This window comes from Athalia rosae, chromosome 7 (assembly GCF_917208135.1).
Source record: "Athalia rosae chromosome 7, iyAthRosa1.1, whole genome shotgun sequence".
Classification (NCBI taxonomy): Eukaryota; Metazoa; Arthropoda; class Insecta; order Hymenoptera; family Athaliidae; genus Athalia; species Athalia rosae.
In genome coordinates, this window is record NC_064032.1 from 1,530,254 (window position 1) to 1,553,244 (window position 22,991).

The 22,991-nt window shown below is 38.4% G+C and overlaps 3 long non-coding RNA genes across 6 annotated transcripts; 2 read left to right on the plus strand and 1 right to left on the minus strand.

The window, feature by feature from the left end:
* Positions 1-4,612: 4,612 nt before the first annotated feature.
* LOC125501697 lies at positions 4,613-12,021 on the minus strand. Of its 2 annotated transcripts, none has more exons than XR_007279302.1 (3): positions 11,882-12,021; positions 11,599-11,722; positions 4,613-5,708 (listed from the first exon to the last, which is right to left on the minus strand). It is a non-coding gene; the product is annotated as an uncharacterized LOC125501697 (long non-coding RNA). The 2 variants fall into 2 exon arrangements; XR_007279303.1 differs by lacking the exon at positions 11,882-12,021 and having other exon boundaries at positions 4,613-5,376; positions 5,515-5,708; positions 11,599-11,724.
* On the plus strand, positions 9,416-15,603 carry LOC125501696. 3 transcript variants are annotated; one of them, XR_007279300.1, is made up of 8 exons: positions 9,416-11,412; positions 11,516-11,570; positions 11,666-12,585; positions 12,682-12,862; positions 13,243-13,362; positions 13,444-13,563; positions 13,654-13,893; positions 14,747-15,603. It is a non-coding gene; the product is annotated as an uncharacterized LOC125501696 (long non-coding RNA). The 3 variants fall into 3 exon arrangements; XR_007279299.1 differs by having other exon boundaries at positions 12,693-12,862; XR_007279301.1 differs by having other exon boundaries at positions 12,693-12,862; positions 14,752-15,603.
* Positions 15,604-17,805: 2,202 nt separating this feature from the next.
* Positions 17,806-22,037, plus strand: LOC125501908. The gene is made up of 5 exons (XR_007279645.1): positions 17,806-17,849; positions 18,277-18,363; positions 18,468-18,676; positions 18,761-18,861; positions 18,954-22,037. It is a non-coding gene; the product is annotated as an uncharacterized LOC125501908 (long non-coding RNA).
* The last annotated feature ends 954 nt before the right edge of the window (positions 22,038-22,991 follow it).

A 22,991-nucleotide genomic window follows, 5' to 3' on the forward strand; every position in this document is an offset into this window, starting at 1 on the left:
GGTGACGAAGTTGTCTCTTGTCAAGTTCGATAATATTAGATACTTTGGAATAACGATTTTTCATTTCCATACAATAATTTCTCCGCCATAGAAATCCCGACTCTTGTTCAAAAATATTCTCACGCGTTATAACCATTCTAACAGCAATGATGCTGTAAAATATGTGTCAATGTTTCGAACGGATCAGATCGAACGGCTGGTTAGAACGGCAAGTTATTCCTAACCAGATTCTGTGGGCGAAAATCGTTTTACTAAAACAGGGCATGCGAAGCCCACACTTGTATCGCTCTATACGTATAACTCGGACCCATGAGAAAATAACGTTTAATCGGGTCAACGACGGTGCTTTTTTTGCTCGATTTCAGTCAAGACTTTGTACCGAAATTTGCGAGATATTTATCTCCCGGAAATCACATACATTTTGACTGTTCGAAGATCGTTAAATTCCCGGCTAATTTTATCCAGCGGCTCAGATTCTAAAAAAAATTACCTCACAACCGTTTGGATTTCATGGTAAAAATAATGCTGATCGGCAGCAGTAGATGACGGTTGTTGTCGCTCGGTATGAGAATGAAGTAAAATAAAGTTTTGGTGAAACGGAGAAAACATGCGACGTTCAGAGAAAATTGAGGCTACCCTCAGTTACCGACGATTTGTTTGGTAGGAAACCCTCAAGGCGGATAAACTCAGGTGTGTTTTCTCGCTGAACTAGGTAAAATCCATACATGGGTATACGTACTTTTTAACGACTGCTGATCTGCAAGTTGCGAAGAAAAGAATTCGCGTTTCTAAAAATCCGTGGCGAGTGAATGGAGATGATTATCGGCATTCGTGACTCGATGACATCTGACCCTCAATATCAACCAGCTCAGCTTTGAAATATATTTGGTACGCATGTATTCCATAGTGAGATAAATTGGAGGGAGAGTAAGTGGATGAGATGACCAACTCGTGCTGCCACCCATCGTCGAGACTCCGCACGGCGGAAACAAGGGATGTTATCCGACCTGAAATTCAAAAACACAAATGAAAAAAAGTAGACGATGAATTCTATTGGTAAAAAGAAAAAAAAGAATCAAAGAAAAAACCGAATCCAACATTGAAATTAATTTCTTCACCATTTTTTCCTGCCGGACTGCGAATAATGTGCATGGCGTTTGGGCGATTGCAGCATGAGTCGACACGGACATAACATACATCACTTCCGAGTCGTTCGCCTATGAAATCGTATCGGACATCCTGCGGAGTGGAGAGTCCTAATTCTTGGTTTTGGGGTCGGCAGAAATTCAGCTTCTGGACCGCACGAATTTTCGGACGCTCTGGCCCATTTGATTTTCCGAATCACTAAATAGCCGAGTATCTGTTAAAATTGAAAACAATCGTTTTATAATAGCCGGCTATTTGCGACCCAGACAACTTTTCAGGGGCGTACCGAGAGGGGTCTGCGAATTTCATGGCATATTTCAGGAGACAAAAAAAAAAAAATAAAAAGACAGTACCTTATACAATTATTGTTTGTTAAAAATAAAAACCAAAGCGAAGAAGTCTCAATTAATTGTGCTTTCGTTCGTAGACGAAATTGGTAATTTTACTATGGAAGTATGAAGTAAATAAATCAGTCAGGCGATAACGTTACTGTTTCGTAAATATAAGATACATTGCAAATGTTATGGCGTCTCTTATATAAACTCCCTATTCTACAGGACTTCTGTGCAACGTTGAGATACAAATGAACACACATACCTGAAGTATACGGCAAATACATATAGCTGCCAGACTTTCTGTCTGCGGAAAGATATCGACGTTGGAGATCGAGTAGTGGCTGCTGCAGCGTGTCGGGGGGGAGGGCGGGTTCTGGAACCCCGAATTCCAACTATTTATTCCAAACTCTAGGAAACAGAATCCTGGTGCAGACGTAGTAGGAGACGTAATACATGGCTGATTGCCGCCCACGGAGGTGGAGTTGGAAGTTCTAGACGCAGACGGCCTGGCGCATGATTTCCCTTGTATTGTATATTTATTGCCGAAGGGAGAAATGGAGATATCCAGTTGGACTATATCGTCATCCCAATTTACTCCAACGGCGATTGATCCTTATCTTTATCGCCCCGATCGCCACTGAAGATAGACGAATGTCCGTCAAGAATAGAACCCCCGTGACTCCTGGCGAAATCACCGTCTGTTACTTATTCCAAATTTTCGGTCATCGGGGAACTGAAAAGAAAAATTCGGAAAATCTTGTACCGTGTGTACGAAGCGAGCGTTTTTTTTCTTTTTGCGTCTTTTTTGCTTCTGTCGTTCGATATTTTTAGGGTTCTCGGTATAGTGCGGTAATAAGTTTGTTCCACGTAGAAGTTTCTCGAGCGATGAAACTACGGCGCCCATAAAAACAATAGTGGTAGCCGAGTCTACCGCTTTCGGTGGATCCGTGGGATGGGAATATGTTTTTGGCAAAACCCGGCGGCGTCTCGTTGGCGCCAAGGGGGCTGCCCAGACGTAGCTTCTTGGCCTCCTCTCGCTACCAACCATCGCCATCACCCCCATCCCTATTCATTCTTCTTTTCAGCTCTTTCCGCTTTCCGCTTTCCGGATTTCCACTCACGATCACGTATTATAGTTATAGAATATATCTAGATTCTGCAGAGGCAAGATTGATAAGCGCCGCGTTAGGATATGGGGTGAGGAATTTTTGTTGTCTTGAAAAACTAGAACTTGTACCTACAGTAACTATACATTCTCCAACGTTTCAAATTATTGGAGTGGCTGCGAATACGAGGGGGTCCGATGAAATACGGAAAAGCAATCCAATATAGCGGCTCGTGATGAAAAAAAAAATCAGATCAAAAAATCTCACACTTTACCCAAGTTTTCCCAAATTTCAAAATGGCGTTGCCTCTATCCTGGTTCAGCTGGTTTCAACCCACGTAATAGGATCCTTCCATCGAAGTAGAGTTTGCGCGTTATACTGGGGGTTGAGGGGAACTACGAAATATTCCTCCAGCGACGCCATTTTCCAAAGAATAAAGGCGAAGAGCCAAAAAAAGGCGGAATTTTCCTGCAGAAGAAAAAGTTAACGTTATAGACAGTTAAAGACCATGTCATGTAGATTTGCCAACGCATAGTCACGCTAAAAAAATAAAATAAATAAATAAACAAGCTTCCAGATTCAAATCCCGAGTGCATGACTCGAGCAAGGTATCTATGGATGATCATCTGAATACATTACTCTGAATATAAATTAGCCTCAAATGGCCTGTGAGTCGTAATGTGCATCGAACATTACGGTGTAAGGGTGAAGAAGAGTTGATGGGCTCACGCCAACTCGTGGTCATTATATTGCTGCAGACTTCGCGAGTCCCTTTCATATGTTAAAAGCATTGTTTGCATCCGCAGTAAAATAGATATAGAAAGTGCATTTCACTCATAAAATAAATCGTACCTATACATAGCTAAAAACTATAGTCTACGATGTCGAAATAATAAAATGATTCTTGCCTTGGTCCAACTGAATTTCTCTCCGAACATTTCCCGGCGTGATCTCCCTCGTAACGAATGACGACGTTGGATTTTTGGTCGGTACGCAGAGACTGCATAGTTCGCCGCTGCAGGACGTGACGACGGAAGTGATGTTGTATTCGTCTATTCTTCACGTTCACGGTTGCCCCCGATGTGCAGGATATTTATGCTCCACTGGCTTTTCAGATTCTGAAAGATCACCCTCGCTCTCGTACCCTGCACATACATAACTACGCCACGGTGCAATTCACTGTACCATGCCGCGCGTCAAAATCGCAACCGGAAACGGATGTCGTCGTTGCTCGCTACGCAGTTCGCTGGATCATGGATAGGACGTGCAGCTACTCCGGAACCCCAAAATGCACGCGATCGAATCCTGCCTTCTATACGTGAAGGTACACATGCACATCAAACACAAAAGTCAAGTTTTCCCTGGCTGATCCTGTCAGCTTCGATGATCTCCGCAACCAAACGACACGTGACAGAAAAATCTTTGACCATTATCGCACACGTATCGACGCATTTTATGCACATACCTAATACATATTACCAAGAGAACGGTGACCGAAGAAAAGAAAAAAAAAAAAATTATTAGCGCAATCTATTCCCTCGACGCAATAACGATTCGTGATTTAATTTTTTTACACTCTCTTCGTACTTGTGTTACAAAGGATACCATCGCTCGTGACTGTAATTATTGAAGTTGAAATTATTCCCAGTTCGGCTTACCGTACGACGACGAATAAAACCAAAGTCATTTTCCCCAAGGATCAACGTACGCCGTTTAACAAGCCTCTGGAGGGGTGCAAAAGCGACCATTTGGCAGCTCGATTCACATCCCCTATTCAAGTGTGTATCCATTTGAATCGCGTGGTGTTAATCCAGTGCCAATGTTACTGTTGTTAACGCCTTCTAGTTTACAATAATGTGGGTCACATATACGAGACAGCTGAAAAAAATTTTAACGTTCACACTCATATGAATTGTAATCCCCTTTGTACATCGACTTTACGTCGTTATTGTCCCCGACCAGTTTGGTTGGCAATAAGACACAGAAACAGAAACATGTATAAAATTACTTTACCTAAAATGCTCATGCAAGCAAATGAAAAATTCCAGCGTTAAATAGAGGAATAAAATATTCCGAAACAACTGTGAAACATCGAAATCTGGAAAATGTCGTCTTTCACACGTTTGATTATTGTACGTCCGAAATATTTGCTAAATACCCTTATTTCTGACTTGTTGAAATTCGCCATGCAGTAATGTACGAATGTACAACGATGTACGAAAGTATTCGATTTTTCTTTTTGGCATCTGTTGAGATTCACCGGTGAAAGTAGACGTTCTCCAATTTCGGTCATTCACGGTCACATCAACACTCGAATATAATCGAGAACATTTGGCGTAAACAACACCACTGTGGACGACGAAGCTGGCTTCATGCCAATTCAGAGCGTGACACATTACGCACAGTTTCAGTTGAATAAATGAAGCAATAAAATTGTTACTTTTTCGTAAAACAAATAAGAAAAAGCACAAGCAGATCACCAAGCTTTACCAAATGACCTTTACCTTGTGTATCTGTACCATGTGTGTGGGTGTATAGAATAGTGTTTGTAGTTTGTTGTGTTACCTCGGATTGAGAAATGTGTCCGTTTAGCTTAAGTATTGTAATATTTTCCTCATCTACCTTCCAGAAAAGAGGGTGGGAAATGAGAATTGGTTTCAGCTAAAACGCGGTGATTTGTCGTCTGTCTTCTCTACGTACGCGAACCCTCGGAATACACGAGATCCCCTCTGAACCGGAAACGATGCTTCCGAGCTGCAGAGATTCGTTGCGTTCAATGAAAATACGACCTGAGAAAAGAAAAAGAAAAATGCGATTGAACGTTTAAATAATCGGAAAAAAAACGATCAGATAAATAACAACGTAGGATATAAGATAACTCGCTATACATGTTGTATCTAACGTTCTAGTTTTATCTACATACGTACACAATCCAGACCCTTAATGGCCAAATCGCATCCCCCTCAATAATCAACGGGATTCAACCTTCATCTGTCTCAATTTCATCCCTGGCTTATAACGACTTATACTCCCGATTCCACTCTGCTAATTGACTTCTGCACTTGCTATACGGGCGATGGTTATACGTGCTTCTTCTCTTCTTTATGACTGCACATTTATTCTGCAAAATGCAAAAGGAAATCAAATAATTTACGGCAGCAAAAGAAAGAAGAAGTTTATCAGGATTTTGAAGTTTGTTTTTGAGAAAAACAGAGAGAGAGAGAGAGAGAGAAGTAATATTGTAAAAGTGATTAGAAATGGCGATGCAGGGGCTTGTAAGTAAAAATCTTTCGAATATCACGTAGAGAGAGGAGCAAAAAAATTAGAAAAAATAAATCAGAAAAGAACAAGAGAGAGCTCTGCATGCGTAGGGAGAGAGAAATGTTATTGATATAGCGATGGATGGGATGAATTGAGCGCCATTTAATCAATTTGATCGATACGTTGCACCCTGAATTTTACTGGGATATACAGCATGACCCACCACCAAAACCAGACCACCGACATCGAGTGCGATTACACCCTGTATACCGACCACCATAAATTTATCTCAATCTCATACATAACCCATACAATATAAATCTATAACACTGGGAGATATAGGTAGGAATAGTTTTTCCACGCAAAATATTATATCCACCCTTCTTCACATTATGGTACACTTTCAGGTCCTACGCACACGTGGCTTTGTACGAAATGTATATGTATATAGTTTGATTTGTCACGGGCGTCTGTACGTGGGTTTTCACATAATATTACCGTTGTATGTATCGAACGTGATTTGTATTTATTACATTGCTTTTCCTCTTTACCAATCTCTGGTTGGTTTCGCTCTCGCTGTTAGATTTGCAGTCCGGATAATATCGCGGGTACTACAGATCGTTTTGAATCTATAAATATAAATATAATAAATGCGGGCGACACATTTACGAACACATATCTCCGATTGGATATTTTTTTGTCATTCGTATATCGCGTATGGGGAGTGTTCAATTTATGTAATGCATGTGTCCCACTTCACCCCCACGACCTCGTATACGGGTTGCAGGTTTTAATCCCGCGTATTGCGTGAAAAAAAAAAGAGAGATTCAAATTCAAATTCGAAAAAAATTTACACATTTTTGTATTCATCAAAACTTCAACTCGATTAATTTCGAAAAATTCATTACTCGTCGTTGCGAAACGCGACGATCTCTACGATGACATTTTATATAATTAACTGCAGAATAATTAGAAAGAAAAAAATGTAGAACCAGAAGAAAAACGAGAAGACATTTTTTTTCTTCAATTATTACACGAGATGATCATAGATACCTATAATACGAGAATAAGTGCGTCGTCACGATAATTTATATATATTATACCTACAAGGGGTTGTAACTGTAAGGAGATACATATATACATGAACATATATAATATAATTCTTAGGACATTTATAATATTTTCCAGGGTGTAGATCACCGATGTTTTTGCTTCGTTGAAAGGGGTCCTCGAATTCACGGCATACGATCATTTCGAGCGGTAGTGTAATGTCCTTGCACTTTCGAGTAACCCCATTTAATTTAATTTTAATTATAATTAATTACCGAACGCGGGCGCCTGTGTATCTAAGTAACATAAAGATGGAAATCGGGTCGCACTGTAATTAAGATGAAAGATTAAACCTCGGATTAAACAATTCAAATACCTATGTATGCAAGTACGTAATGTATTCAACATCGAATTAATCCCAAGAAGACGTATGACTTGTAGGATGACAGAGAATTCCCTTATTCTTTTTTATTTTTAATTTATTCGTCTTTTCATATTGAATATCCATCTCGCTTATATCCTGACATCGATATTCACTAAGGATATGATACGCGGTGTTGTCGTAGCAATACCAAGGCCCGCGTATTTTCGTTATGAAAACAGAGTACATTGAATCCCTGTTTATCTAACTGAGTGTTGGTAATTTTTCTATAAACTGTTATTACAAATTGCCACAGCACAATGTGGGTACTTTATGTCTAGTACTATTTGAATATTATATACTATAAATTCGCTATCAAAATACGTCTTCCCACAATTTTCCTCTGGACCCTCGCGTTGCGGCGTATAGATAAATGAACGTAAAAATTTCAATTAACTCAGCTCTTTTTTCAGTTTCCAGTTCCCTTTTTTTTTTGTGTCCCTGGGATTCGACAGATGGTGAGAAAAAAAATGTAGCGCGTCTCGTATTAGAATCTCCATAAATTTTATTCTAAAACCTTTCAACAGATAAATCCGAACAGCAAGAATTTTATGTATACCAGCACTGCACGCATTCATTTTCTTTCGTCGTTAAAATTTTTGTCCCATCATTTTTTTTCAATTTGATATCATTGTATTCTACACACAAGTTGAGAGCTTTTTTGGTCAATCTACGAATTTTTCTCACCCAGATATTTCAATTTATCTGCTCCAAAAGGTAAAAAATTGGCGATAACTCGACCAATTTCATAGATAGATCAATTTGGCTTGCAGATTCAGTTTCCTAAGATCAAAATACATAAGAATACCATATGAACCCCAATAAAAAAGTCAATTTTTGGCCCAAAAACGAAGTACTTTTTACGATGATTACTCGATCGATTGCACGAGTAGATGATTTTGGCTTTTAGATTTGGATTCCTGAGCTGATTATATGTGAGAATACTTTTGAAGAACCAAAGAAAAATTCGATTTTTGAGCAAAAAATAAATCATTGTTTTAATTGGGTTTAATATGTTTTTCTTACGTATTTTGACCTCGGGAATCCGAATCTAAAAGAAAAATTGACCCATCTCTAAAATTGACCGAGTTATCGCCAATTTTCAGCTTTTTGGGGTCAAAAATGAAAAATTGATTTTCTAGTCTATCTTGATGTAATTTAAGCTCAGGAATCTGAATCTGAAAGAAAAATTGATCTATTTTGAAAAATAACCGAGTTATCTCCATTTTTTCGCATTTTTTACCATAAAAATGGAGATATCTCAAAGGGAAAAAATCGTAGCTTAATTTGGACAACGGATTCGTGTTCCTGAGGTCAAAATACATAAGAAAAGTGCCATACGATCAATTTTAAAAAATAAAAATTTTTGGTCAAAATTTGAAAAAATCGTAAGGGGTACCCCTTGGAAAAATCTCAAATTTTGGCCAAAAATTTTTATTTTTTAAAATTGATCGTATGGCACTTTTCTTATGTATTTTGACCTCAGGAACACGAATCCGTGGTCCAAATTGAGCTACGATTTTTTCCCTTCGAGATATCCTCAAATTTATGCCAAAAAATGCAAAAAAATAGAGATAACTCGGTTATTTTTCAAAATAGATCAATTTTTCTTTCAGATTCAGATTCCTGAGCTTAAATTACATTAAGATAGACCAAAAAATTAATTTTTTATTTTTGACCCCAAAAAGCTGAAAATTGGCGATAACTCGGTCAATTTTAGAGATAGGTCAATTTTTCTTTTAGATTCGGATTCCTGAGGTCAAAATACGTCAGAAAAGCACATTAAACCCAATTAAAAAATGATTCATTTTTTACTCAAAAATCGAAATTTTTTTTGGCTTTTCAAGAGTGATCTCACGTATAAACAGCTCAGGAATCCAAATCTGAAAGCCAAAATCATCTACTCATGTAATCGATCAAGTAATCATCAATTATTCACTATTAGGAGCAGAAAAATTATAAGACATATCGATTGGTTTTAGTTGTAGACCCACTTTGATTTATCGCCATCAATGCATGGGTTGAAATATTCGAATTTCTCAATTCAGCAGCAAACCCGAGCTTTGCTGGAGTCAGGTAGCCAGCAGGGTAGCGCTTTGTTGTGAGACGTCACCTTCAGGGCTGAGCAGAGGTTACGCCCCACAACAAACCGCACGCCCGTGGCTACCTGACTCCAGCTAAACTTGGGCTCCCTCGTAGACCGAGAAAATTCGAATACTTCGACCTATGCAAGATATCATGCGGAAATCTCAGCAGTGCTTGGGATGAAAAGAAATGAAAAAAATCTGCGTATTGGCGTTTGAATAATTCATCGTAGCTTTCACATATATTATACTGGCAGAGGAAAGTTGAAATTGTTGGTATATATCTACAGATAAATTTATTCTGTAGCACAGCGAGATGGGGAAGTCGTAAAACATTTCGCTCAGTATTACACGTATATAGCAAAGAAATGTTGAGGAAAAATAGGGGTAAAAAAATGAAAAAAACATTAAAAAATAGATGAGATAGAAGTAATGTAGATAACAAAAAAAAGGGAGGAAAGTTCGACAATTTTCAAAGTTATTTTTGCGGATCAATAATACATACGGGGATGTTTATTGGCTAAGGGGTCTTAACCAATAGAAATTCAGGGAGATATTCACCCTCCAAAGTTATTTTGTAGGCGTGATTTACCTCACGGAACCTGCGCACCTCCGGAAAATGATTCTATTGGAGAGACCGAACAACCAATGGGGTGACTTTCTTGTGGTAAAAAGTTAGGTGTATATACCTATGTATAGCGAAATCAGTTGTACATACATAGGTAGGTATGTAACATAGGTATACATACAGTATTCCACATTAAGGGGGTTGCGAGAAAATCAAAATGAAAGTTATAGAAAAAAGGGCGAAAAATAAATTTTATTTTTTCATGATTTTCATCTTCTTTCTTCTATTCTTTATTCAGACTAATTTTGCCCTACGATGTGGAAGAAATTAAAACGAATCCGTTTTTGTACGAATTTTTTCCTCGAGGATCTGGATTGCGATGCAATATAATTTTTTTTCTTTCTTTCCATACGTATTTGATTGACATTATCACGATTGGATGATCGGTGTACAAATTGAGACAAAGATCAAATGAATAACATGAATATCAATTGACAACGCAACATTTATAATTGCAATTGCAAGCGTGATTTTAATCGCGAGGAATATTTCAGATGTTGAAAGATATGAGATATAAATACGACATCGCTCTGCGTTGTAATTCTATATTGTGGGGTGCAGGCGAGGCTCCCCCATGTACAGATAGATGCGTATAGATATATATTATACATATATCATATAAAATAAATTCCCGTGACTGCACAGAAATAAATGCACAATAACTGCCGTACCGTAGAAACTTTATAGCTATCTACTTGAATAGTTTTGTCGCGGGGTCATCCGCGAGTAGTTATAAGTATACGGGAGACGAGAGATGCGACTGGGTATGAGGGGAAGAAGAGATGGTGGAAGAAAAAAATAAAGGGGGGTTGAAAATGAGGGGGCGAATAATGTCGTTCCGTTTTATTCGCGGTATATAGGCGAGCCGAAGTTCTAGCTGCTGTATAAGGGATGAAAACGATGGATAGTTTCGAGGCTGTTGACTCATGTTAAGTGCTTAGTATAAGTTAGTCGGGGGTTGTTGGCGCGGGATGAAAAAGGGGATGAAAAGAAAATATATTGGCTTCGAATGTCCACATAGAAAATATACCGTATACGTACAACCCTCACCCCCTCCCAACGATGCTCCGCAGAAACATCTATTAACTTAACGGAGTTTCAATGCGAATTTAATAATAATGCCGTAGCGGAGCGTACATCCCATAAATTATGCAAGGTTCGATTCGAGTTTAGCACTTGATTCACCTTTATATCTGCATTTTCAAAAAATTTTATCCGGAGTAAAAAAAATTGTTTTTTATTTTATAACTGTCTCACTAAAAATAAAGAAAAGTAAACAAAAAAAAATTGTAAAATTATAAATTTTAGGTAACCCATAAATTGGTCGAAGTAAAAAGTTCATTTACAAATGGAACGAAAATCTCAGCCATTAATCCACGCTGTAAGTACATTACCTATTTCTTGTGAATCCAAATTTTCAGATGCAATGCAAAAACTGAACATTTTTCGCATTTTTTGATAAACCCGCTCGTTATGACACACAGGATTTGAGGGAAACTCGGGGGTGATTTTCCGCTGCTCAATTCAAGGGATGATAAGGTAGATTTCTCTCTCAAGCGTGACTTACCAAGAGGTGTTTCCTACAGCATCCCTTAAGCTTTGTCGGTAATAACCAGAGTAACTCTGCTACGCAGGGATCACAAGGACATTTCTCGACTGACGACAACACCACGACCAATGGTTCCAGACTCCTGAAAGACAACGAATTAATTCAAGAGGGTTGAATAATTCAGCACGTGCAGTGGATGTCGGTGGCGTTACTTATCGGCATTTGCTAAAATTTGGCGGTTTTCTAAGATGGGGAAGATTTTTATTGGGAAAACATTGTTCCAATATAGGTGACAAATTACCTTGCAAATTACTCATAATCAGAGCTCGAACTTCTTGTTCAGGTCCTCAAGAGCAGCACTAATTGAGCAACAATCAATTACCAACTACGACGCAGCACTTGGCGTCATGATGAACATCCGATCCCATCCGAAACCCGCACTCTCCGCGAATAAATTCTTCGTCCTTTATCCAAACAACCGATACTGGTTCTTCTGAATCTCTACAGGATTTCACAAATGTCTGGACGAGTCGTTGGTTGTTCGGCAAAAATGAATACGAGGCACTTCCTATCACTGCGGATACACGAATGAATATGGGGCACAGAACGTTCGCGAACCTTCTAGATTGCGATGGTTTAAACAAAAGACAGTCTCGGGCTTCGAGAAGCTTCTTGAGGAAAAGTCGGTTAGCAACAGCGAGTGAGTCGAAATAAATCGTAGAAGCAATCGTGTAATCAAGGCTAGCCTCTATAATAATTTTTGATATAATTTATCATTCAAAACTTACCGATACTGGTTTCTCTGAATCCCTACACGATTTCACAAATGTCTGGACGAGTCGTTGATTATTCGGCAAAAATGAATACGAGGCACTTCCTATCACTGCAGATACAAGAATGAATATGGGGCACAGAACGTTCGCGAACCTTCTAGATTGCGATGGTTTAAACAGAAGACAGTCTCGAGCGTCGAGAAGCTTCTTGTGGAATAGTCGGTTAGCAACAGTAAGTGAGTCGAAATAAATCGTAGAAGCAGTCGTGTAATCGAAGCTAGCGTCTATAATTTTTTATATAATTTATTATGCTAAACTTACGTGTTAGTTTTGATCCAGACTAGTAACGGTCGAACTCTTACTGTCCATTTTTGATGCATCGGAAGGAACCCCCGACTTCAGTTGCTCTCCTGATTTCAAGGGCTGACTTCCGCCAAGTCCACCACGATCGCTGTAAAGCTTTTGAGAATAATCTGGAAGATTTTCACGAACAACCGTCTCCGGCCTGGGTAAGTCGTGTTGTGGATTAATTTGGTGAAGTAGGAATGATAATTCTAACTGTTGATCGATTTTGAGAGAACGCCGTTTATACATTTATCATTTGGCTCGATTCGAGCTTTCACGATCCACAGGGAGATCGAGATACTGCGTTAATCGAACATCCGCCTCTCAAAACTTGAAAAGTAGTTTTACGCATACAATCAATTTGTTTAGTTTCGTGTGTTGCACTTTTCGATTTCGTGAAACGGTTGTTGGCGTCGAGTTTTCACGCATTGAATATAGCTTTGAGTTGCAGGCTTTTGTTTTTATGCACCATCACCATTTGCAACGCAACAGGAATTTTTCTAGAAAACTGTGGTATTTATTCGTATATTGTTGTGAATTACAGTGTCTCGGGTCGTTGTACTTACTTATCTAGCTGTGACTAGTCATTATTTCGACTTGCATGCATGATGCAGATCTACAAGGGTCTACGATCGGAATATCAGATTCCAGACTGCAATAGCTGGTGAGTTCGCATTCGAACATTTTTATTCATCATCTTATAACGTAAGTATGTCTTATTCTAGTTGTTTAATTCTTTCTCCAGGCACATGAATGTCACTCATAGACTCTTCCACCGATGCGACAAACATTCAATCTTGCTTTCCTTGATGAAGTCTCCTCGTTCGATCGATCTTCGACCATCGGCACAATGCAGCAATTCTTGGTAATTTAAGTTTTTGACTACTTTTTCATTGTAATCATAGTAAATTGCCTGCGTCTCAACACTCACATTTTCTTCTCATTATTCTCATAGAGGCGATCTTCTTGGTCATTGTCTAAACTTTTTGTTTGATGATCATCAACTACATTCATCCTGTGATCATCTACTCGCAACAAGTTCCTCACACTACCTTCGACATATTGGACTCATCGCCCCTTCTTCAACTTACTAGACAGCTAAAGCCATCAGGGAAGCAGAGATTCTGGGTAAAATCCAAGACTCTCGAGATCTTGGAGGCGGCTCGAGTCTGGACTTGGTACCAGCAACGATGGGGTGAGTCGCATGCATTATGGCTTCCTCAGCTTCTTTGCCAGCTCACACAATGGTGAACGCAGGCATCGGAGTTGTTGTATTTTGTGTTCTACATTTAATTTATTTTAATATACACTGTGGCGTGGCGGTACTCTAATTATAAGATATATTTTACTAGCTCAGGTAATTGTAGGTTTGGCTGTCATTGAGCATTGCACACATATACCTTGTAATGCCATAAGTATAGAATTCATTTACAAAATCATTTGAAGTTAGTCAGTTAGACAGTCAATTGATTAATCGTTTGATTAATCAGTTTTTCAGTCAGTTGACAACTAGTTTTTTGGAAATTAACCATTGAATGAACAAATATTTATCAACCTTGTAAGAAATAGTGTGCAGCTCATGGCAAAGGTATGAAGACCATGGTTCAATCGGCTCGCGCGTTTGCTACTCATGTTATAATTCATGGTGATCGGTTTCGTTTGTCGTTCAGTGACCAGCTAAAAACATTCTGTCGTTTGAATTGTGGTCTTCATCATAGATTCAGTTCCTTAACGACAATCAGGGATGAAATTTAGAAAATTCATTTAACAGGAAAGAAAATAACTTTCAAACAGCAATAGTGATGGACTAGATCATTTTTACTTCCTCATTAGAATTTGACCATATTTCTTTCGATTCAATTACGTTTTAATTATGATAAATGGATGAAAAAAACATATAGTTTTTCGTGGAGTTTTTCATGCTTTGTTTCGTCATTAAAAAATTGGGGTTCATTTGAACTCAGAATAACTCGACTGAGAATGTCGAGAGCATATTTTAGAATCGATTTTCATCCTTGATAAAAACTCTTAACTTTGTATCCCAATAGGAAAGAAAAAACAAAATCGAAGAATGAAAAACGAAGAAAGAAGAATGAAGAAAGAAGACAGTGAGAACAATAAATGAACATTTCAGTTTAAGGTTCGATGTGATATTAAATAATTTAATTAGAGTATAAAAACTTTATGAAAATGACAATAATCTGATGTATGAGCGGATTTAATTACAAGCATAGATGTATTGAACGTATTATATTTTTCAATGCTATCATAATTATAAGAAAATAAGTAAATTAGGTAAAAAATTAATTATAAGTTTAGCATCTAAGGAACAACTGTAAGTACATTTAGTGGTCAGAAACCCCCACCCAAAGATGCCCGTAATAGTATCAGATAATAAAAGAATAGGATGTCTAATCATATGAGAATTTTCTTTTCTTCACACAGATATCTTTCAGCCCTTAAGATTTTTCATGATAAATTGACCTACATGATATTAATTCAATTCTTTCACTAGTAATATAAATCTTCAATGATAACTGCATTCATTCACAAGTAATCCAGCTCATTGAATTTTTTCAATCGCATTTGTAGTCATTTGATGTATAAATCATTCAGAGATTATTATATTTTGGCCATTCAGAACACACACCTTTTCAAAATTTTATAAAATTTTTGGCTTCTGCCAGGGCATGGGCAGCCCGTACTATATTTTTACAAACAACAGGTATTGGTGACTCTTTGAACGAAATACCACGGCAATGAATGTGATATGTATGAGTAAGATTGGTATGAATAAAATGTACAAACACATGGGAATTTTCTTTCCCTACAAACACAGCCCTTAATTTTTTATCATTAAAAATATACAAATTTGAATCATTTCGGCCTAAAAAACACACACCTCTTCAAGTTATAAGGTAATTGTAAAAATTGATTATTATCATAGATTCTATGTTGTTATCTATTTGTCTGTTCGGTTTCTCGTTTTATGTACCTTGTGTAGTATTTTGTGTGCATGTTTTATGTGAAATTTTCTACTGTTTTAGTCTTGATTATTTTTTGACAATGATGTTTAGTTATAAGGTGATTGTGAATTATGATATTTATATATTTGTCTGTGGTGTTTCGTGTTTCATGTTATTCATGTAGTGTTTCATGTACGTGCATGTTTTGGGTGTAGTTGACTTGCGCAAATTTTGATTGGCCATATATCCATAAGATTTTTATTCATGTAATGTTCATCTGTCTGTGCAATTCATAGTGCAAATGCCATGTCTAAATTTAGGACTTCTGTATATCACCATCTCTTTATTATGATATAAAGTGTCTGTTATATTATTTTTTTTTCCAATCGTATGTTCCAGATCCTATTTTGCCGAAATTGGGATGCTGAGCTGCTAGTGGTTTACGTAGGGCTTTAGGCACAGGATGTAGAAAATATAATCTATTACATATTCTACAAACTGTGCCCTTGGCGATCGTTCCACCCGGGAAAAATCGAAACGAGCCGGGGACGCTACCTCATTTAAGGTGGTTTGGAAACGCGTCATTTCAGGTGGTTCTGATTGCTGATACTACGGCCCTAAAAATCGTTCAGTTCGCCGTGTAACCGCCTGTAAATTGAACTCTCCCTGATGTCGAAAAAATTCTGAGTCTCTCAATCATCAGTCGAAGAATCTCATCTCACTCCTATATGTAACGCCGCTGAATTCAACGCGGTCGTAATCACGGTGGCCCGTATCAAGCGGCAGAAGTCGCGAGGTGCAGCGCGCCGCCACGCGTCCCCTGATTGGCTCGCTCTAGGGTGAGGGGGAGCTAGTATAAATACCGAGCGCTGGTCCGCCGACGCCATTCCAACGTGGATCTTCGGGGCGGCTGGACCTCCCTATAACTCCCTGAAAATTCGACTCTACCTCGGAGCAATGGATTCTGGATTTGGGACATGACCCATGAGGGTCATACCTTCTGGCATTAGCAAAAGAACGAATCCTGAATCTTCTGACGATTTGTCGGAGAACCTACCCGCTAAATTGAACGCCATGATATGGCGATACGCCGTATCAACGTCTGTGGAAGTCGCGAGGTGTAGCGCGCCTCTACTCGGCTCGCTGGAAGGGGAGAGCACGTATAAATAGAGCCGGTTTTTTCCCGGCGTCGTCATTTGTACCTGGATCTTGGAGTAGGCAGGATCTCCCTGTAACTCACTAAAAGATCGACTACGCCTCGGAGCAATGGATTCTGCATTCGGGACATGACCCATGAGGGTCATACCTTCTGGCATTAGCAAAAGAACGAATCCTGAATCTTCTGACGATTTGTCGGAGAACCTACCCGCTAAATTGAACGCCATGATATGGCGATACGCCGTATCAACGTCTGTGGAAGTCGCGAGGTGCAGCGCGCCTCTACTCGGCTCGCTGGAAGGGGAGAGCTGGTATAAATAGAGCCGGTTTTTTGCCGGCGTCGTCATTTCAACCTGGATATTCGAGTCGGCAGGATCTCCCTGTAACTCCCTGGAAATTCGACTCCGCCTCGGAGCAATGGATTCTGGAATCGGGACATGACCCATTAGGGTCATCCCTTCTGGCACTAGCAAAAGAACGAATTTTTAATCATCTGACGAATAAACGAAAAACCTTCCCCCTTTATGTGTGCAACGCCGGTAAATTGAACGTAAAAAATAAGTGATACGTCGTATCAAAGTCAGCGAAAGTCGCGGAGGTACAGCGCGCCGCTACGCGGCTCCTGATTGGCTCGCTAAATGGAGTGGGGGAGCTGGTATAAAAACGACCGGTTTTCTCCCGGCGTCGCCATTTCAACATGAATCTTCAAATTGTTTGCGTCATCTTCGCCAAATTCTCTGCTCATCCGAACCAGACGTAGTAACATCGGATCCTGAAGCAAGTGACGATCAGCGATGGGATCACTCGAACCAGCTTGAGTTAGCTGACGGTATGATTGCGTTATTAAAACATATTAATAGTGGCGATACGGGACGTAACAAGTCTAGACCGGTCGCCATTGTGAATAATTTTTGAATTCTTGCAGCGAGCCTAACATCTTCGCGGACGATTTGAGTTGCACTATCGGTGCCTACAAATATCTCGGAGCATTCGTACCGGATATTCGCTCTTCCTGATATGGGAATTGGTGAGATTTGATTTTATTAATTTCTCGAAATTTCTCTGCAGCGGCATTTCGTGCCGCTGGCGGTCGGGTGTCTTCGGCTGGACTCGGTACGACTCGTTCACGCGTTCAAACTTTTGCTTCGCAACAACAATTACCACGTCGCATTGATATCTCGATTTGGGGTTAATATTTTTTCGTTTTGAATTGTTGATTTTCGAAATTGTTGACTACTGCGGTATACTTGTTTGAGCTTGTTCGTAGTTTACTGCGCATTAGTGGCCGAACAGAGGTGAAGATATTATTTTTCGCTCATTGTTAGTTTCTTAACAATTAGAATGCCGGGATGTGATTTTTCCCGTGAATACGGACGCGGTACATGCGATTATTATTCCATCTTAGATTTTATTTACAACTGCGATATTTATATGCGTTTTATTATGCATTACAGAACTCGGAGCCTGCAACACACGGCTGAAAAGGATCTCGAAGCTTCTTGAAGCGGATCCCTGTGCACTAGACTTCCAAAAAAAAAATGGTGAGTTTGGAATTTGATAGTTTTTCGGCTGATTCTTTCCGAATTCCTTGATTCTTGTTGCTTGCGTGTACGGAATTGATTGGAATAAAAGTTTTGATATTCAGTTTTAGATAACAATGTTCCTGCTGGGTAATCGTCGACTCTTAAACGTTACGTGGAAAATCTTCGAGTTTGAAATTTTCCGAAAGAATCCGATAGCTACTTCAACCGGATCTCTGATATTTAAATCTCTGTAATTGGAATTTCCTGAAAGAATCCGATATAGCTATTTCAAGCAGATGTCTACAATATTCACCAGATTCAGGAAAAATTGGTGGGTTTGAAATTAAAATATTTTTCATATCATTTTTTACAAATTTTGAATTCTTTATAAAATTTTTGAAATTTTTTATTGCAGATAATCGTTTTTACTGCATGCGATATATCTATGCTGCACATGTAATGGAGTCACCTCGACTGTAGGTGATCATCACCATCCACATAAAGTGAAAAATCTCGGTACTTAAAATTTTATACAACCACTTATTTCTCTGAATTCACGAATTTTTTTGATTTTCGTTATTCATGGTTTTTTTCCTCGCCAATTTTAGAGCATCGTTCTTCGTGGGAGCATCACATCACACCTACTACACATCTTTAGCCATCAGGGAGGCAGAGACTTCCGGGTAAAATCCAAGACCCCCGAGCTTGGGAACCAGCTCGGGTCCGGTTTTGGTACCGGCAGCGATGGGGTAAGTCCCAGCAGTCAGATTTCCTCGATTTGTTTGCCAGCTCACGCGATGGTGAACGCTGGCATCGGGTCGTTGTATTTTATAACTAGTTATAAGTTTACCCCCTTCCCCATTTCTCTTGGCGTGGCGGTACTTTTAGATTTAAAAATAATTTTATTAGCTCAGGTAATGGCAGGTTTGGTTGCCGTTGAGCATAGCGCACCTGCACTTTGTAGAGTCACAGATATAGAATTCTTTTGCAATATCATTCAGTCAGTCAATCTATAAGCATCTATTAGTCAGTTAACGAATAGTTTTTAGATTATAAACTATTCAAATAAAATCATCATCATCCACCAACCTTGTAAGCAAGAGTGTGCAGCTCATAGGCACCGGTAAAGACCATCGTTTGATCGGCCCACGCGTTTTCTTGAATTTTGTAGTAATTTTCAGTGATTGATCTCGTTTACGTCGATCACTTAACGGTAGGAAAAATTTAGTCGTTCGAATGGTGGTCCTTTACCATAGTTTCACTTTCTCTATGAGAATCAGGTATGTTCAGCAGCTCCAACCAATTTAAAACTTTGTGATTAGTTTTTTGAAAATGAAAAATTTTTCAATCATTTTCCATTTTCCTTCATTCAAAGTTAATCAACTTCAACTTATGAATATGTAAATACATATTTCTCAACATCTTCTCTTCTCCCTGATTCTCTTGTTAATTTTAAGTATCCGATTAAGCATCAAGAAACTACCGCGGACATCGTATAGATTAAGTATGAAAATATTTAAGGTATAGATTAAGTATGAAAATATTTAAGGTATAGATTAAGTATGAAAATAATTAAGATTACGATTAAGTCTGATGGATAAATTAGGATTTTCAAATTTTTGAATTGAGAAGAATCTTCGACAACCTTTTATTTTCTGACAATGAGATGGAATGCAGAACAAGGAAAAATATTACTCCACTACCTATTTCATATTTTGTTAGCATTAAGAAAAAAAAATAACCAAAAAACTAGTCATAAGGAATCCCATCCTATACACATATATTTTTAGCCCTCAATCAATATGAAGTATATCATCATTTTGCTAATAATATTTTTCAATACGATTCTAAATGAAATTCTCAAAAGTTTATTGTAAATATTTCGATTCATAAGAATCACGTTAGTCAAATCATTCCAAGATCTCCAAAGTTTGATGAATTTTGGCTGATAAAAATACACAAATTTAACAATTTATTAATTACGGCTTCAGCCGGGGCTTGGGCAGCCTATATTGTGTACACACAACACACATATTTAAGGAATAAAGAAAATAACTTAAGAATTGTTATTTAGTTTTAACATAAATATATTAAGTTTTAATTAGTTTTAACTGTTAAGTCTGCGCTCAGTACGTATATTAAGAAAGTAAATTCAAATTAACAATAGCTAGGATGTCTAATCATATAAGATTTTTTCCTCCCACACACAAATCTTCAAGCCCTTAGCTTTTTTTTCTAATTGTCAGTACAAATAGATATGAGATCGATTAAATTCCTTTTTGCAAAGATTCCAATGAAATTATATCAAAGTATTAAAAAATTAAAATCAATTGAAATCGAGTCACTAGTATTATTCAAAGATTTTCAATGTTGAATATAAATTTCGGCTTACAAAAACACACACCTTTTCAAAATTTGATAAATTCTTTGGCTTCTGCCAGGGCATGGGCAGCCCGTACTATATTTTCACACACAACAGGTAATGGTGAGTCTTTGAACGAGATACCACGGCAATGAATGTGATATGTATGAGTAAGATTGGTATGAATGAGATGTACAAACATATGGGAATTTTTTTCCCCTACACACACAGCCCTTAGTTTTTTCTAGTTAAAAATATACAAATTTGAATCATTTCGGCCTAAAGAACACACACCTCTTCAAAATCACGGCTTCTGCCGAGGCTTGGGCAGCCTGAACACACTTACACTTTGAGAAGATCTTTTTTCTATTTTTTTTTTTCTCTGTAGAGTCAGTTGTCAAAAGTTTGACAATGTGAATGTGAACCGAATATGTCGGAGCGCCGGCGCTGGTATGAATCGGGGGTTTTCGTCAGTAAAATCATTTCTTGGATAAATATAGGTGAAAGGCAGGTATAGGTAAATTCATGTTTCGCGAAGGGTCTCTAATTGGTATGTATGTGCAGTATGTGAGTGCGAGTGTGCAAGTCATAGTTTTAACCGTTGGGTGGGATGTGGGCTGAACAATATGGGTAGGCAAGAAATCGGAAGTGTATAACTTTTCTGTCCACAGCAATTCCAAGTGATCAATTGAGTAGAGTTCATTAAATTGCGTTAGCTTATTTTTTGCAATATTTCACCTTATATTTTTCTCACAATTCTTTTCAAGTGATCTCTTAGGTCTCTTTGCTGAGATCTGATAGACACTCTTCTTTCCCAACTTAATAAATTAAATTAGATCGAGTTCTTTGCTTTCCTGTAATATTTGCGGTCACTTGGAATGGGCAAAATGCGTCCGCTTTGCTCTCCGTACCAGCCGTGGTGCATGGAAGTGAGGTGGACGTTGAGCTCGAAGACGTCGCGTCGAAGAGGACCACCGACCGCCACGCCACAAATTTTCAAACCTTCCCCCTTTCCACTCCCCAATGTTAATTGGAATAGAAGGATGCGATTAAAAATTGCATTTCTTCGATTTCCATTAGCATAAATATTCCAAGTCTGACGCTGCTCGCGCGGGTATATAGCGCGCGGACGAGGAATCGCATGTTATGTGTTTATATATTTTATGTCTTGTACGCCCGATTGGGCCATTTTTAGCGTGACTTGCCATCTTGCAAGGCGCTTCAAAAACTTGATGTGAGAGATTTTCTTTCAGGTATTTAAAGTAAAATATAAACCCAAGTTCCGTCGCTGCTGCTCGTATGCGCGCGGACTTGGCACTTAAAACATAAATGTCAACGCCTTGTGCGTTTTAAACCCAAAAACCGAAAAATTGTAAGGAATCAAGTACTATCGCACCTTTTTGTGCCTGGTACTTGACTTCCACGGGATTATTTGTAAGATACTAATCAAAATTTTACCTTTCAGATCATTAATAATAATAAAATTTTCTTACAGGTGTTAGGTTTTAGCATTTTAGTTTTTAAGGTCATTGCTAATCAGATGTTGTTCACAGGCTGTCTCTGGCTACTAATATATTGCAGTTTGCTTTCTGATTTCAGGAATTCAAACTCCCCGAGGAAGTCTCAAGATTCTTTCAGAGTCTTAGTTTTAATACTAATCATATGTTTTTTACAGGCTGTCTCTGGCTACTAATGCAGTTTGCTTTCTGATTTCAGAAATCTGAACTCTTGAAGAATTTTCTTGAAGCGAATAAATTGGAATTGATGCAAAAATTTCTTGGATCATAAAAATACATTCCAATCGCTAAATGATCGCACGGAATTCATCAGCTGAAAATTCATCGTTTTACTTCCAGATTCTTAGTTTTAATATTAATCAATCAGATGTTGTTCACAGGCTGTCTCTGGCTACTAATGTATTGCAGTTTGCTTTCTGATTTCAGGAATCCGAAGTCTCGGAGAACTCTCCAAGTTTTTTTTTCAGATCCTCGATTTTATCGTACTAATAAAATGTTGTTCACAGGCTGTCTCTGGCTACTAATATATTGCAGTTTGCTTTCTGATTTCAGGAATCAGCACTTCGTAATCCTTGTACTTCTATATCTAAATTTGGAGAATTGGACGGTTCCTCATCGCCTCGTAGAGTTCATAACATTCCAAATTTCTGTTTCAGGAATCAGAGAAATACATCTCCGATTGCGGAGTCGTGGCGCGCATTATGATCCAGACATTTTGGCAGCTTAAATTATTTTACTTAACATCAATCGTATTTTTGTGTTTGCAG